A 13652-nucleotide genomic window follows, 5' to 3' on the forward strand; every position below is an offset into this window, starting at 1 on the left:
TTGCATTAATTGGAGATTTTCCAAATACTAGACCAGCATCAAAATACACAGTTAAATATATTTGCAATAATTACATTGTTTGTTAACTTTTGCATTTCTAATTTGCATGATGTTAAACAGCTGGATGAAATGTTACGATTTAATTTGGTCAGTATAAATAATCAAATATTGGGACAAAGAATTTAATTCATTTAGTTTATTAATTATATTTCCTGTCTGTATCTTTTATTGAACATTGTTTAAACATAACCTTAAACTACTGATAATTTGCTTAATTTTCAACACAAATTTATCTGAGAAATTCTGTCTATAGTAACAGATGGTCAGAATGCAGATAAATTGTGTGCATCTAAATCAGTAAAAATAATATTTGGTAAAATGTCTATAAATCTATGCAGACTAAGTTGTGAAAAACAATGCAATTTTAGTACTACTAGATTAGATGCAGTAAAGGAATGCCTAAGGAAGTTTACAATAATACATTTAATTAAAATCTACTGGCAACTAGAATTTTAAGGAATTCTTTTCTAAGAAGTTGGAGAACCTAAAATAGCTTGCTTATTTGCCTGGGTACTCTCATGAAATAACCATGTACACCTAGTAAAGAAATAGTAAAAGCACATATAATGAAAAATAATTAAGAGTTCTTACACCTGATTTTTTCATTATTATCAGAGATAATTTTTCATTATCAGAGATCATAGCTGAATTATCATTTGACAATACATAACTATATATTGTATAGATACAATATATAACTATACTTAAAGAAATATTTATTGAGCATCTTTTATTTCACAAGGCACTTAGTGAGGGAAAGGAATACAGAGATGAATATGGCCTGAAGGAATGAATTCATATCACAATAAATGAAAAAGAAAAAGAAATAATGAACCAAGGGAATGAGGGCAACAGAAAAAATAACTTCTTGCTACAGAGAGGGAAGTCAATCATTTTTAGGTATACATAATATTATACAACTATTTTTGTATACTGGTTTTCAAAACTTTTATGATACCTAGTATAATTTTTATTGTTTGATTTCCTAGTGCTTAATTGTGTTTTACAGAAATGTGTTACATTTTGGAATTATAATCAAATAATAGAGTTTAAACTCTAATAATTGGAATATAAATTGGGATGGAATTTATCCTTAAGAAAAGCTGTTTGAACAATTTAGTAGTATTAGTAAGTTGCAGGAATACTTTAATCTACTTATGAAAAAGTAGTTCAAGTTTTCTAAAATGCTTTCGGCATACTATTGGTATCTCACAATGTGTTAATTTTAAGTTAATTATATATTCTTTAAAGCAGATTAAATAATACTTGTCCTAAGCATAATTTATTTGTTGAAATTACTATATGTGAACTTATGAAAAGGTTCTTGTAAATTATTCTAGAATCCCAAATTTAATTATATAAGAACAACCTTTTGTTCAATTGCTTTGAACTAATGATGAAGTTTTTTAAAATATTAAGTATTTTATTTAATGTGATATAGATTCAGGAAAAGTCTAACAAAAATGTATTTCAGTAGTTTTATTTTTATTTTGTGAAATTTTATTTTAAAGTTTAGATAAGGAAAGTTTTTAAACTGTCTTAAATATTTAATAAAAGCAGCGTTAAAAATATATGTTCTAATGTTAACTATACTACATATATGCCATTACATGCATTTTGTTTTTAAATAGGTTTTTCACCACTGAACCACTAGTAGATGACTTTACCCCAGATTTTGAAAACATAACACTTTAATGGCTTTTATTTCAAATACTTCGTACTTTAGGGATAGTATTTTTAAGAGGTTTATCTTTTGTACATTCCTAGTTCATTTATTAATGTACTAAGAAAAAGAAAACAAAATGACTGATTCTTTTGTTCTGAACTAAATGTTTGTGCTGTATTAATGTTAAGTGAGTTAAGATAAAGGGAAGCTACAAAAATTTGAATGCCTACTAAATGCTAGGCACTTTATAGGTGTCTGTTTTAATATATGTCTATTAGCATCACATCAATTAATAACCCTGTGAAATGTCATTAGCTCTAATTCACCAAAGAGTAGATGGAGGCAGAGTTGTTATCAGTTTACATAATTAATTAGTGGTATTAGCTTGGATTCAAAACTCTGCAAACTCAAGCCTTATATAGCTCAAACTAGTCATTAATCTGCCCTCAGCATGCATGAAAACATGTTTATCTGTACAGACCATTCTCTATAGCAGATTTGAATAGGTACTTAGCACACTTCATCATTGTCGCTGGCTCTTTCGAAAGAAGTATTAATTTGTGCATTCTGGTTTACCATTCATTTCTTAACAAAGTTGCTTTATACATTCCATAAAAAGTTTTCATGAAAACATGAAACACACACACGAAAAAAATAAGTGAAAAGACAGAATAAATTGAAAAGGTTTTACCAGTGGACCACAAAGTTAAGGTTAAACTTCTGTCTTTGCATGTGGAGGAGACATATTAGTCTAGCCAGAACTTTCCTTTTGCTTAGCAGTGAGGTCAGAGAAGTATCTCTGTCATTCTGCTTAGAAGTATAGATGGACTGCAATTGCTTAATTTACTTAAACTTAACATTTTCAATGGGTCTGCTGTGTGAAGATACAGTCTAAGATAAGTGCTTTGACTTGCCTCTGCACAGGTCAACTTACTTCTCATCACACACATTTTTCTTATGTCATATAAGTAAAGGAAAGAGTGAAAGGTTTTATAGAAAATATTACAGTGGAGTTAAGAACATCTGCCTCAAATGTACAGTGCATTTACTTTTTAAGTTAATCATTTAGTAGCTACCCTTTTAACCTCTACTATGTTCACAGTATTGCATTTGCTCTTGTAAACAATTTTGTTCCCACCTTTACATAGCTTATGACCTACTGGGTGAAAACATTCATTATTAAGTTTTTGCTATTTATTTTCATTTAAAATAGGTTTATTAACTAGCATTTCTCAAATGCAAAACATCTTTGAGTGAATTTTTCCTCAAATGTTGTATTCTACCTTCCAAAATATTGTGTAACAGCAATTCCACATTATCCTTTTGAATGCTACCTATATATTGCCACATATAAAGATATTTACCATTTTTCATTTTTCATTGCTATCTTTTAATCCCTTTGCATTTTGATAATATCAAAAACAGATTAGGGCTGAAAAACTAAAAAAGATTAGGGCTTGTATTATGCGTTGTCTAGTTACTTGAACAATAAGAGAAATTCTATCTTTGAGCTTTCATAATTGGCTTTCTGAACACCACTGACTTTATTAGATAATCTTTAAAAATATTATGAACTATTTTGAATGGACCTAAATTTATTCAGTAATAAAGTTTATTTTCCTAAATCCATTCCCCAAGTGAACAGGCTTATTTAAAATATGCCATATAAAAGCACTTTTCCTCTCTAACATTTTATGATTTAGGAATTAAAAAGTAGCAGTTCTTTCGGTAAATAAGTGTTAATAAAGCAGTGACCAAATAAATAACCTTTTGTTAGTTTAGCAGATAAATGTTTTCAATGTATGCCTTTAAAAAATTCAGTAAAAATTGAATTAGTACGTATTCAACATGAAATTTTTATTCTATTCTGACCAAGCACTAAGAAAATTGATTTTTCTAAATGAGAAAATTTGTCTTCTGTATTTTAAGCAGAAAAAATATGAATTCTGCCTCTGATAATCAAATTTTGTACAGTAATATGTAATGTATCACAATTTTAAAAGTTTTAATTTTCTGACATGCAGATAAGACCAAAATAAATAATACCATCTGTTTTTTTCACTTGAAAATACATTTTTAAAATTTTGAGTATATATATTGTAGAGGTCCATGCAGATGGAAAAAAATTATTCTCTTCTGACATGGACATTTTCATGACTATACGCATGCTGAAGCTACAATAAAAACGTATATATTTGTGCTATACTGTAAAAATAAAAAAATAACAATTTGTTCTCCTTTCTAATTACATGCCTTTAGAATAAATGAAATGATCTGCACTTTGGTAAAAAGTGATTTCACCTGAAATGCATTTCAGATTGCTTTTTAATAGGTTTTCTGCATTCAACAGACTGTCAGGCTCTGAATTTCAAGAACAGTTTTCGATAACAACAGGGCTGTAAAATATATATAATCATGATTCGTAAGTAGCACTCAAAATATATTTTCAATGTCTCTGGGTTTTTCTGTTTCTAAGGATTAGGCAAAAAACATTAGAATTTGACTTTGCAGAGCCACTCATTTTAGCTTTTCCCATAATACTTTATACAGCCATAGATAATCCTCCTCTGGTCCGTGAACATGAGGGTAAGAAATAGAAGGCCTTCCAAGCCAGACAAAGAATATTTCTATTAAAGACATATAGACCTATATTAAAGACACAAGACATATAGACAGTGTCTTGTGTGTGTGTGTGTACATATGTATTTATATCTCAACAGTAGTGTCTACATTACATATACATGTATAACATATATACATATATTTATGTATAACTATATGTAATAAAATATCCATATAGTATGTGTACACATAGTCTTATATGCATACATTATATATACATATGTGTATATATCCCCAACAGCACATACATATATATATTATTTATTTCCCCGTCCAAGTGGTAATTGTGCTGCAGAAAAATCACACAAGTCAGAAAATGGCTATTGCAAAATATCAGTTGGGTACCATCTTAACTTGGAGAGCCTGTCAAATGAATGGTGAATTATACTGGCATGATAGCAAGGATACTCTCTAAAAACCACGAGGGAGCTTATAGATTCTGGCTCAGTAGGTGTTGAATAGTATATAGTCATCTACATTTTGAACATGGATTGTATGTGATTCTGGCGGAGGCGATCCATCTAGACTGCACTTTAAGAAACGTTGGCTAGATAGAGGGCTTCACACCCCTGACTTTACATCAGACTCACCTGAATTGTTTTTAAAACCTGATGATGATGTCTGGGCTTCACTTCAAACCAATTAAAGAAGACTCTGGCATGGGGCATTCATTTAAGCATTTTTAAAAACACCTGATTTTAATATAGAGCTTTCACGATCCCTGAGAGGAGGTACCAAATTAAGTGTAAAATAGCTTGAGCATTAATTACAGAATACTACCGGAAATACCTGTTTTTCAAGAATCTAAGTTCATACTATTACTTGGCATTCTCCACCAAATATGGAAGTCAAAAACGTGTTCTCAATTAGCTTAATAGTGAAAAGCAAACAAGAAGTTTGGACAACTGACTTTATTGCCCTGACATGTCACTGCCACAGTATAAATCTGAGTGGTCTGGTGCCATCTACGTGGTTGCCTGATCTTTCCTGGTTCTGACTCTGACTTTCTGCTGTTGCTCGCTTTATCTTATCATCCCCTTTCCCCTGATGTCCTATATAAATGACGGTGAATAATTTCACATCTACTATTATCAACAATAACAAATTTTTAACTTTTGTTTTGTTTTGCACATGTATCTTGGAACTTAAAGTAAAATACAGAAAAATAAAAAAAAGAAAGGAGGTTCCCATTGGAAGTGTTTTTCATTAAGTGACTGTACCTTTACTCTGCTGAATAAAACAATTTTTTTTTCTGCTGCTCATTTCACAATTGCCTGACATTGGAGATCAGGAATGACATATGTTAAAATTGTTACTCAGAGAGATAAACACACCATAAACTATTATTATACACTATTGTCATCGAAATGTTACTCCTTTTCCAGTTGTCTTTTGTTGTTGTTGTTATTGTTGTTGTTTTTACTTTATTCTGCTTTCTCTTTTTCTCTCATGTGACCTGCCAGCTGAGCATTGAGCCTTTTCAGCAACAGACACTGTATTTTTACTTGACATTGCGAAAAGAATTTTTAAGCTGTTTCTATATCTGTGTGCATAATAGAAAGTGACATGTGTTCCTGGGATTGTCAAACAAGACCCAAAGGGCATCTGGATACATTGAAACTGCTTGGTTGTACTTTTGAATCTTTGTGCTCATTCGTCAATCCTTTAGTTCTGGTTTCCCTTGGGTTGTTAAAATTTGCTCTTCTTTCCTAACGTCTCTAGTTAATTAGAGATTTCGGCATACAAACTAATTCTTTTTTTTCTTTTCAATAAAAGGAGAACTGGAAATATTGTCACCTCTTGAGCATTTTAGCAGGCTGGTAGAGGAAAGGGTGAATTATTTAATTGGATAACTCTTGAGCCATATCTGACAAAAAAATAAACTCTAATCCTCCTGTCCTCCTTTTGTTATTTTTTTCATCCTCCATCCTTCACCCCTTGTAATTGTTTTTATAGGATTTAGTATTGTACCTATTTTTATGCAGAAAGGAAATTTTTCTGTAGAGTAAGACCTTCCAAGTTAGTAGCTTCTTATTAAGTTATCAGAATTCTTAGGATGAATAACTTTACTGAGACATCTGTGACAAATTTAGGTCTAGCCAAGAACTCCAACAACCGCCTGCTGGGAAAAGAAAAAGAGGGAAATGCTTAATGAGCAAAGATCTATGTAAAAGTCCTAAAGCTAAATCTTAATAGGAAAGGCTTTATTTCATCCACTTGGAGGCATGCATGAAAATTTAGCACAAGATAAGGGGTTGGAAAATAGACTTGCCATATTGATGACAGTGGTGGACTTTAGCAGACAGAGAATATGCAAAGATGCAACAGGTATGTAAATAACTCCAGGCAGTTTCAGTATGTCATGAATATATTTTATAGGCAATAGTTAACTCTGGTTCTTGGTTAATCCAAATATTTTCCAGTGAATTTATTTGAGAAAAATAATTGAGTGAAGTAAATGTAATGTTTCAGGTGATAAGCACAAGTTCTAAAGTAAATATTAATTTCAATCTTTCAATCTTATTCACATTGCCTATGAAGTGCAAAAGCTGGCTAGTGTTTATGAGGTGTTTAAGTGTGTATGTATGTGTGTATGTTTCGGATGGAAGAGGAGGGAGAATAAGAAAAGGTTAAGAATAAATGACACAACTTTTGACCAAGCATATTTTCACATAAAATTGAAATTAAAGTCCCATGTTACACATTAATATATTTTTCAATCTTTTAGAATTAGTTTCTTCAATTTGCTAGTTTGAAAATCCTCATATTCTTGCATATGAAAATATACCTGGTGAGTTGGAGGAGAGATTTAGACTGAAGTGTAATATTATTATTTTTGGTTCAATAGAAAGTGACATGAGTTTCTAGAACTGTCAAATAAGATTCAGTAGTTATCTGGGTACGTAGAAACTGGTTGTTCTCTTGAGAGCAAAAGGAAAAAGCAAAATCTAGCTTTGGATAAATGAAACTGAAGAACTCATGTTGCCCTTTCTGGTTAGTAACAAAACAGGAAACCCAAAGCGAGAGGTGATATATGAACATCTCTTTGTTCTGCCACAAATTCTTTTTAAAATAGAGGTTCCCATATGTTAAGTTTCTAGTCACTCTCAATTACTTGGATCAAATGAGTGAAAGCAAATACTTTGCCTGAATTTCACGCACAAAAATCTCATTTGCTTTGACTATAGATGCTTTCCTTGCTTACTATAATACTCATCCTCACTTGAGATATTTGGTTTTGTAATATAGCCCTAGTATAAATTAGCCACACTGCAAAGATAAAGCAAAATACCATTTGGCATACCCTAGTTTCTATACTTCTAGTAACATCTAAATTTACAGTTTACTTATAAAGACGAGTTTGATCTACATAGCTCTTGGCTCAATTAAAGATCCAAAGTTTGAATATTGTTAAGCCAACTCTCAGTTAAATGTTGGCTGTTTTTTACACACAAGACAAGAAATTAATATTTTTTTCTTGCTGAATGTTTTTGTGTGAGAATTTGGGGATCTCGATAATGTTATTCCTTGTAACAGCTTCTCTTTCTACCTGTGAGTAGCATGTCACTTTTGTCCTCATTTAAATAATGACACGAGATTGTCATGGGATTTTTTCCCCCCAAATGTCATTGTGCCAGTAGATCTGATACCTGCCATTGGTTCCTCAGTTGGTTATGTGTGTAGATCCAGTGGTTAGGCTATGTTTACATGGTACTATACGTTGTTTGGGGACAACTTCTCTGTGCTCACAGACTATCCACTGCCTTCTTTAGGGTTTAATAAAGGAGCTAAAATAACATGGTAACAGAACCCTACACTTGTACATTTCTAATCACTTTCTTTTAGCTACCCAAAAAACAGAAATGGCAGCTAACAATACACCATATAGCCAAAAAATAGTTTTACTCTAATATCTTGCCAAAACTTTTTGAAGGAGGAAAGGGATTTTTCTTTCTCAAAATTCCCAAATACATCTGACTAAAACCAACCGGAAATCTTATAATCTAAATTAGACATTCATTTATTCATACTCAAAGATAATTTGTTTTTTTTTTTTTTGAGACTGAGTCTCGCTCTGTCACCCAGGCTGGAGTGCAGTGGTGTGATAAAGCTAATTTTTTGTATCAATTTAACTATCTCTCCTCTGAACAGATCTTTTTTTTTTACATGTATATAATTCCCTCTGACTATACTATCCATATTTAAATCAATATGTTTTATCTCCTCGCTAGATTATAAATTCTTCAAGGGTAGAGATGGTATTTATCTCCATTTTTGACAGAAACATCAAATATAATAAATTCTCAATCACATTTTGTTGATTGAGAACAACCTAAGTGCCAGTATTAAAACAACTTTCCAGTATGAGCAAAAACAGCAGAGCAAGGAGACTTTTAAGCACGTAGAGCCACAACCAGAATAAAAAATGTTGATCATTTTAAAGCATTGCGAAGCTAAAGCTTTAAAGCTCACACCATCTCTTTAATTTGTTCAAAAATATCACTTTAGAGCCATACTAGTTATCGACTTTGACCCACTTGGTGGAGTAAGTAGAAGAAGAGGAGGATAATGAGATGCTATTTCATAACACATCTATTACAGTAATTCATTTATACTACGGAACCTTTGCCAATGATAAATGCATGTTACTGTGGTGCAATTATGAATGTACCTGAGCTTTTCAACAATAAAGCTGCCAAAAGGTTGCAAAATGCACAAGGGGGAGAGAAACTTTAGTTGAAAAACTGAACTAACCAAGATAATTTTTTAAAAAATAGTGTCTATGTGGTTTATTAAAAGAGATTTTTGTTCACTGTTAATAGAAATTCTATGATTTTAAAAAAGCACATTTTCCATTTAATGATCTATCAACTTCACATATATTTGATTTTGCATGTGTGCTGCCTTCTCAAATTATCATCATCTAGAAAACATTCACAGTATCTCCTTTATTGCCACAAAATGTAAATCTATCCAAGAAAATGATGACATTTATGGATTTCAAATGTCTTGCAAGATTTTGGATTGGACTGGGAAAATTTCATTAAGCTTTTATTCTTTGATATTTTAATATAAAACAGAGATCAGGTGGAATTATATAATCTTTACTAACTGCTAATGGTCTAAGCTATAACCATTATGGAGCTAATAAGTAGTATATTATTGTTGACCTACTGTGTGCTCAAATCTATATAAGATGCAATGCTGACATTAAAGTAATATAAGGCATAGTTTTTAGTCTAAAATAACTTTTTCTTATTTGCACAAACAGCAATTACAAATAGAACAGAATACCATATACGGTATGGTATAGAAAAGCATATTTTTTATATATATGTATATATGTTTTCTTGTATCCTATTTGATATATATTATATAAATTCTTCCAGGTTTATATATTATATACAACTATATATTATTAATATGTTAATATATGTATATTCCATATTACATATTTATTATAGTGTTATATTTATTAATATGCTTATATAGCATAATATATATAATAGCATACAGGAAAACATACAAAATATATTTTGAGGTCACTACAGAGAGAAGGGAAAGTTGTGTATGGACTGAATGCTTTAAGAAAGCTTTGTGGAGTAAATGGAGTTGGAGAAAGATTACTAACCATTACCTGTGGTTTCCATGAAAGGCAAGATAAGAAGCTGTGGGGTGGTGTGGGTAAAAGGGACATGTAATGATATTGAAAAAGTTAAATAAGAAGACCTTGAGGATCTCCCCTCTTCACCCTTTTTATCCACCAAAGATAGAGAAAGGCTCTGACTAGCTTTAATTTATTTTTTCTGATCTGATGAGAACAAAGTATTTCTATTCTGAGGTTTACTTTTTAGAATAGTGATTACCGTAAGAAGAATCTAATATACAGAACAAATGCCTGCTTTAAATGTGAGTGATGGAACTATATGGCAGGAAAGCAAATAAACAAATACATGTATAATCCTTTCATTTTTTTACTTCCTGATTTTTGCAATTCTCAAGCCTCAAATTTGTCTCTGTGAGGGGTTCTGGCCTAGGGTGTTAAGGGGATCATAGAGAGTGAAGAGCTGGAGAATTGGGGTCATTGATTGATGGGGGTGATGAGGATAAAATCATCCAGATGTAGAAACTGTATTCTTCCACGAGTCAGCTCCTTGCTGGACCCTTCAGATCAGGTGATGGAGGTAATTTACTGGTTTGCAGAACTTAAAAGAGAAACTCAAGTGGAAAGCTTATCATCTCTCCAATTCTTATACTTTATTTATAGAACAGAAAGAAACAAAGAAATTTGTGTCAAGGATTACATTAACCTGGTGTAGTAAGCAGTGACTTCTACAAGGAAGTGGACCAAAGGGCAAGCTGGCTTAATGATTGCTGCTGATTGTGCTGCAAGCCTAGTTGAAATTTATTTTTTCCCTTAACCAATTTTATAAAAATTTTGTGGAGACAGTTTCAAAAGTTCTTTAAGAAACAAATTGGAATTAATCATGTAAGTACATGTCTTCCATAGGTCAACAAAAAAACAAAATTTTTTGCAGGGACTGACTAAGAATAATTGTAACTCCATGTATCTGTTTAAAATTCCTGTTTGTTTGGCTTTTAACCAATTTCTGCATGCTTTCCTTACTGTAGCCAGTTCAAACTTCCTACAGCCAAATTTGGGTCATGTTTAATGATTCCCTTTGGTCTGTTGAAAAAAGTTCTTTGCCCTAATATTCACGATCTTTTACAATTTGCCTTTGATGTACTATTTGTTCCTTGGTTTTCATTTCCTGTTGTACATCATATGTTGGCTATAATTTTCTTGACTCTTTTGCAGGCTTTTTGTGGTGATGAGCATTTAGATAATTCTCATTTGCTGGAGGCTGGATATGGGCTCTTTACCAATCATACATTTTTTTTTTTTGAGTCCTAGCCCCAGCCTCTGCTGCTTTAGCCACATGCTAACACAGATAAGGAGTGCTAGTTTCCTTTTCTTTAGTAGAATGTTGTGTGAGGGCAGATAATATGTAAAGTAGGGATGTGAGTGAAAATAAAATGTAAGTGAGGGATTCCAAGCTTATGCTCAGAAATACAGGAGACAGGAAACCCCTAACCATTTGCAATTGGATATAGGAGAAAGATAATTGACTTCCCTCCCCCAACTCCGTGAAGACCATCATTGGCATATACTATTGAGCACTGTTCACTGGCTTCAGGGATACAGTGAGCCAGCCTGATACCAGCAAATGACAACAATTACTCAAAGCAGACCAACAGAAAACCTGTAACTGTATATTGTTTCAAAAATCAGCTGATCATAAATGGGCACATGCCTGTTATCCAAGCTACTGGGAAGGCTGAGGCAGGAGGATCACTTGAGCCCAGGAACACTAGACCAGCATGAGCAACATAGCAAGACTCCATATCAAGAAAAAGAAAAAGACAGAAAAGAAGTGAGCTTGTCACTGTGCTGGACTCCCTGGTGAGTTCCCTGGAATGTTTTCCCTTCTGGTGTCCTGTAGCTGTTTAGAAGAGCTTTCCCTGCAATGTGAGAACTTCTTATTGATACTTTGTTTACTCTTTCATAAATTTTAGATCAACTTAGAGATAATTTTTGAGTAGTACTATTAAATCTGTTCTGTTGTAAGACTGCCTTTCTCTAGAACTGCTCATCAGAAAACCATTATTTTAATAGGTTAATCCTGATTAGAGATTCCAACACCCCTCCCCACGCTGCCACCCACCCACCAAGGTGAGATCCTCACCATTTTATCTCTTTTTTAAATTCTATCATTGCTTTCATCTGAATACTTTATCCTTTTATGACTGCCTTCTCAATGCTATTTATCTTTTAAGGCTCTAAGCATGTGTTTTAAAGCAAGGTACTTGGGCCATTTCTATCTCAATCATCTAAGGTGCAGGTTAGAAATGCAGATGTTAGAAATCGGAATCTCTATGGATGGTCCAGATATCTAAATTTTAACAAGCTCTTCAGGTATATTTTATGCATGCAGAAGTTAGAGAAACACTGTTCTACTCAAATGCCATGAAGTCATTTTCCTTCCCCTGGAAAACCAATGTGCTTTCTCTGTCTTTGGAATTTCTTAAAAAAAAAAAAAAAAGTTTGTTTTTTACCCTTTCTTTACTATTTATAACACTCTGTCTTATAATTTATCATAACATAATGATCTGTGAGCTTGTTTTATTCCCTCTAGAATAGATGGAAGCTCCTTGCAGGCTAGGCCTATGTATCTCCAGAGCATCTGGTGTGGGGCTTTGCTTCTAGCAGGTGCTTAATTCTTATCTCTAAGAATGCATGAAATGTTACCTCCAGGCCTTTCCCCTCCTCTTCTGTCAAAGCTCTGTGAACATAAGCTACAATGTAACTCCAAATCACTTGTACCATATTAAAATAAATGAACTGCTTAGAAAACCTCTTGCTTGAACTAAGCTTAGTTCACAGAATTTGGTCCCAGATAAATAGTTGACTCAGGCTTTTTTGTTCCCTGTAGATCTCCTTATCAGCAAAAGGTTTATTTCTGAAACTCACGGCTCAATATAGTGAAAAGTAGTCACCTGAATCAAGAACTAAAGAACGATTCATGGTTCAGGTCATAAAAATTACCTATATGTCTGTCACTGGTGAATCATTTATGATGTCCTCAGTACAGTCTGAATTTTCAAAAGGTTAACTTCGGATGTGCATTTTTAGAGTGTGTGTGTTTGCTTACAATATGTCAAGCTACAAAAGGGCATTTTCATAAAATACCACTGTTTAATTTCCACAAAATCCATGTGAGTGAAAAAAAGCAGACTCAAATCACAGATTGGAAACATGGCTTGAACTTCAAATGTTTAGCTGCAATTACCACGAGACTATTCCTTGATATTTGGTTTTCCTGAAATCAGGCTATAACCTAAGCACTTCAAACATGCTTTGCTATGGATTTAAATGACCTGAGTGACTTACTTTATTTTCTAATATTGAAAAGACATGATGCTTCTTCTTATTTTTTAATAAACTAAGTAAAATCCAGTGAAACAAACACAGACAAACAGAAAATGTAATTAAACTACTTATTTTAAAAGAAAGCTTACAAAGAAAAAATGGATTTATCTAAGCTTGCTACAGATATTGCAAGAGCTTTAATTAGCATGCAGTATTGCATTTAAGCATTAAATATTAGTGAAATTATACGAATTAATTACACTAGAGTTGACATCTAAATAATATCCAACATAGAAAGAATATCATAAATACTTTTACAGAGATGAAATAAATGCACTTGAATATTTTATGGATGTATGCCTTTCTCAGATG

Source organism: Pongo abelii, chromosome 10, assembly GCF_028885655.2.
Source record: "Pongo abelii isolate AG06213 chromosome 10, NHGRI_mPonAbe1-v2.0_pri, whole genome shotgun sequence".
NCBI lineage: Eukaryota > Metazoa > Chordata > Mammalia > Primates > Hominidae > Pongo > Pongo abelii.